Source organism: Drosophila tropicalis, unplaced genomic scaffold, assembly GCF_018151085.1.
Source record: "Drosophila tropicalis isolate 14030-0801.00 unplaced genomic scaffold, ASM1815108v1 contig_643, whole genome shotgun sequence".
Taxonomy (NCBI): domain Eukaryota; kingdom Metazoa; phylum Arthropoda; class Insecta; order Diptera; family Drosophilidae; genus Drosophila; species Drosophila tropicalis.
Window position 1 is genome coordinate 132,824 of NW_027173124.1, and position 4,909 is coordinate 137,732.

Here is a 4,909-nt window from a genome sequence, read left to right on the forward strand (position 1 = left end):
ACAAATTTCATCCTGCATTAAATTTAAAAATTGATTTGCCCTTGCTTTCACCATTACTTGGTTCAAATGAGTTACCTCTAACTAGGTGCTTTCGTAAGACTGACTTTGCCAGCCTTAATGAAAACATTGCTACTACCGATTGGTCTTATCTGTACAATTGTAGAGATATGAACTCAGCTGTTCGTTTTTTCTATGATACTCTGAATTCACTCTTTGATATTTGTGTGCCTCTTGGTAGGCTGGAGCGGCTTAACAAACCTCCCTGGTTCTCTCGTGAGTTATCCAATTTGAAAAATGTGAAGACACGGTATTATAAGAAGTTTCAAAAACCACATCGTTCATCAGATTATGCTCTGTATACAGTCGCTCGTTCAAAGTTCATGATGCTTAATACACAATGCTATAAGAATTATCTTCAGCGGTGTAAGCTTCAGTTTTCTTCTGACCCTAAACAATTTTATAACTTTGTTAATTCTAAACGTAAGATCTCTGTGCACCCATCTTTTTTGTCTTTTCAAAATAAAAAAGCGAGTACTGATCAGGCAATTGCCGATATGTTTGCGAATTTTTTCAAAACAACCTATTCCTCAACGGAATATCGAGCAAGTCCGTATCCTTATCATTTAGAAAAAGCTAATTGCATTTTCAATCCAGTGATTGATGAAAGTTCTCTTCTTAGCGAACTTAAACTAGTTAAACCTAATTATTCTCCGGGGCCAGATGGTCTTTCTGGATGCGTACTCAGGTTCTGTGCAAACGCATTATGTAAACCCATTTTAAAATTACTTCTATTGTCTGTCGAATCTTCCTCTTTTCCACATATTTGGAAGGAGTCGTATATCATTCCTCTGCATAAAAATGGCAAAAAGTCCGAAGCCTCTAACTATAGGGGTATCTCAAAATTTTCCGCTATTCCGAAAGCTTTTGAGAAAATTATAACTTCTCAAATGCAACATTTTTGCAGCTCTATTATTTCGCCATCCCAACATGGGTTTGTGAAACGTAGATCTACAACCACTAACCTTTTAGAATTTACATCAATAATTATCAAGGGGTTCAAAAATGGTAAGCAAACTGATGTAATATATACTGACTTTAGCAAAGCCTTTGATTCCGTTAATCATACCCTATTACTTTCTAAGCTGAGCGACATTGGGTTTCCACCGCTTTTCCTTTCTTGGGTTCGAGAATATTTAACAAATAGAAAACAGAAGGTACTTTTTAAGTCTTCTTTTTCCGCTTCCATTCCTGTGACTTCTGGTGTACCTCAAGGTATTCATCTTGGCCCTCTGCTCTTCACACTATTTATTAACGATCTTTCATCAGTCATTGTTCATTCGCGCGTGCTTATGTATGCTGACGATGTCAAACTTTGTCTTACTCATAAAGATACAGATTCATTTAGTCGGCTACAAGCTGATCTTAAAAACTTTCAATCCTGGTGCCAGTTTAATCTACTATATCTTAACACTACCAAATGTAAGGTAATGACTTTTTTCCTTAACTCTCCTCAACTGGTCACTTATTTTCTAAACAATAGCCCTTTAGAACGTTTAAATAATATAAATGATTTGGGCGTACTTATGGACCATAAATTAAATTTTAACACCCACATTTCCACCACGGTCGCAAAGGCCATGAGTGTCCTGGGTTTCATTAAAAGATGGTCAAAAGAATTTGATGACCCCTATACAACTAAAGTTCGTCCGTCCTATTTTAGAGTATGGATCTTGCATTTGGTCACCTCAATATGAGTCGCACCAGATTAGACTTGAATCCGTTCAAAAGCAGTTGACTCGACTCGCCTGAGTTATTAGCTCAGGTCAATCTGTTGGTACCATGTAGACGGAGTAGACATCCTTTGATACCTTTATCCCTTAGTCGTTGTTCTTCTAACTATGCTATGCATGAACATTTTAGGGTCCTCTGCTCTGATAACAACCTTCTATTCCCTGTAATCGGCTCAGAGTTTTCTATTAATATGCTTAAAACATCTATCCTATCCCATTTAGCTAATAGATAGCTGTAGTATTATTTGTTTGTCTGTTTTTTCTATTGTGTATTTGTCCACGCGATTCGTGCCGTGCGTTATACGGCTGCACCCCTCGGTCGGTCGAGTGGGAGGTGGGCAGTTATCTGCGTGGGCTCGCGCGTAAGCGTTAACAATAGTTGCCAAAATTATAGCCACAGGAGAGTCAGAAAAACCAGGCACTAGTAAGTCGGTGTGCGTTGAAGCGGAGGCAAACATGTCAGAGATAGTTGATGATAGCATAGGAGAGTCGCGCGGGAATGCGACCTCCAGTAATGAAAACCCTAAGGTTAACCAGGAGATATTTATGGATAGAGTCCGACAGCTCCAGGAATATTTGGAGGAAGTAGAGTTGAAGTCAACAGGCAATGGGACATGGACATTATATATTAATAAAATTAACTGTTTGTGGAAGAACGTACAGGCATGTCAAGTATTAACAAGTGATGCAAAATTAAAGTATATTATGGATGATTTACAATTTGATGTCCAAAATATATTGTCAATGCTAGAAATAAAAATGAACAATAGGGAAAATTGTAAGAGTGAGAATGTTACCGTGAGGGGCGAGCTACCGGTGTTGCCAAAGATTCAGGTACCCACATTTTCTGGAGAGGCTAGAGAATGGGACCTGTTTGTGGAGTTATTTACAGAATTAATTGAAAAAAGAGAAGATTTAAGTATTGCTCTTAAATTTAATTATTTAAAATCCGCGTTAAAGGGCGAAGCAAGGAGCATGGTAGCTCATCTATTGTCAGGTTCAGCTGACAATTATGGTGCCGCTTGGGAACTGTTAACCAAGCGGTATGAAAATAATCGGAGGTTATTTTCCGAACAATTAAATCGGATCGTTGATTTACCGATGATCAACAATGAATCCGCAAATAGTGTAAAAGGAGTGATTGAAATTATAAATGAATCAATACACTTAATTAAAATCAAAGCAAATTTGTCCGATGAAGTTGACGTAATACTCGCTCAACACATACTTTGGAAATTTGACAGAGAGACTCTAAAGTTGTATGAGAGTCAGATTAGAAAAACAAGGCAAATACAATTGCTATCGGATGTCATGGAATTCTTGGAGCAACGATATTGCTCGCTAAGTGCCGTGAGAAAGGAAGAGAAAAAACCTTTACAAAAAACGTCGGTTGCCGGTTTCAATGATAGTTGTCCGATCTGCAAAGGCCCCTGGCATAACGCACTTCTGTGCTATAAGTTTAAAGCGCTAACACCTATAGAAAGGCTGGAAATAGCAAAAAAAGTACAATTGTGTACACGATGCTTGAAGCATTCAAGCAACAAGAGATGCAACAATGAAATGGTCTGCTCATTTTGCAGCAGAGGACACCATACGTTACTCCATTATGAAGAAAATCAGGAGAGCGTTAATACCTGTGTAACGGCACAACAAAAATTGTTGGCCACAGCCCTAATACAAATTAAGAAAATAAATGGAGGGTTTCAAACATTAAGAGCTTTGGTTGATAGGGGTTCTCAGAGTACTATATTATCTGAAGAAGCCGCTCAAATATTGAAATTACGTAAAATTAAACAATATACAGAGATAAGTGGCGTGTCCTTAAAAAAAGCCAAAAAATCGAAATATAAAGTAAAAATAGATGTGAAGACGCGGAATCCACGGGATAATCTTCTTAATGTTGAGGCAGTTGTGTTGCCAAATTTAATGAAAGCTCTTCCGTTAAAAATAGCAAACGTGGATATGTCAAAATGGCAATCCTACGTACTTGCTGAGCCTACCTTTAATAAACCTGGTAGGGTTGACATGATAATAGGGGTAGACGTATATACCCAAATCTTAAAAGGGGGAGTTAGAAAGATAAATGGCCTACTAGGTCAAAATACTAAATTTGGTTGGATCGTCTCGGGATGCACCAAATCAAAAATGAATAAATCTGTAGTGGCACCAATAATAGATGTTACAGGTTTTAAAAAGCGTTGGGAGAAGAAAAAAGGTAAATGTGAAAATAAATACAACACAAGTCCAAACAAACTCAACAACAAAACAAAACAAGAAATAACCTTTCGGGCCCCGGCAGGACCTCACCTTAGATGTAAGATAAAAGCTGAGGTAAAAGAAATAAGTTTATGGCCCCCGGCAGGACCTCAGTTCGGAGGTGAAGAAAAATCTGGGGAAGAAAAAGTATATATCCATGAGCCAGTACAAAATGAGAACACTCAGATGGCAATTGTTAAATTAAATAATGATTATCTAAGAAATAGTGTCAAAATAAAATCAGGTAACAAATTGTCCGAGGCTCTATTACAAAAAGGGACAACATTTAATCCGAATAACCACTTAAAATTGAAATACCAGCAAAGGCTACATTGGTTTAAGCCGAGAGGTAAAAGTAGTTGGTCTTTAAAGTCTCCACCATATAAAAAGGCTAGAAGTCAGCACAGTAATACACATCAGGAGTGGGTAGATATCCCGAAACAAAAATTGTTAGGCATCGGGCGATATTAGTAAACCAATTTGGAAAATCATACAAATAATAGGAAGTCAGTTTATAAGAAGGATAACATTGATTTGCTAGGGTTAACTTCTCTCATGTAGCTCGTCATGCTTCTTTACCAACAGTTATCTTACTAATAATAATGTTAATAATAATAATTTGTTTAAGACAACTCAATAAAAATAAAATCCAAAACGTCACATTTGGCGGCCCCTTGCAGAATGTTTAAGAATAAACATCGTGTTCATCTGAAGCGGCTTCACCAAATCAGATGCACTAAAGAAAACATAATACAACTGTACTTTTGTCACAAACAAGCAATCTAGCATATGACTAGAATTACAATCAGCCACACACATTGTAGAAAAACACTTGTAATTCTAAACTAACCCAAAATATCACA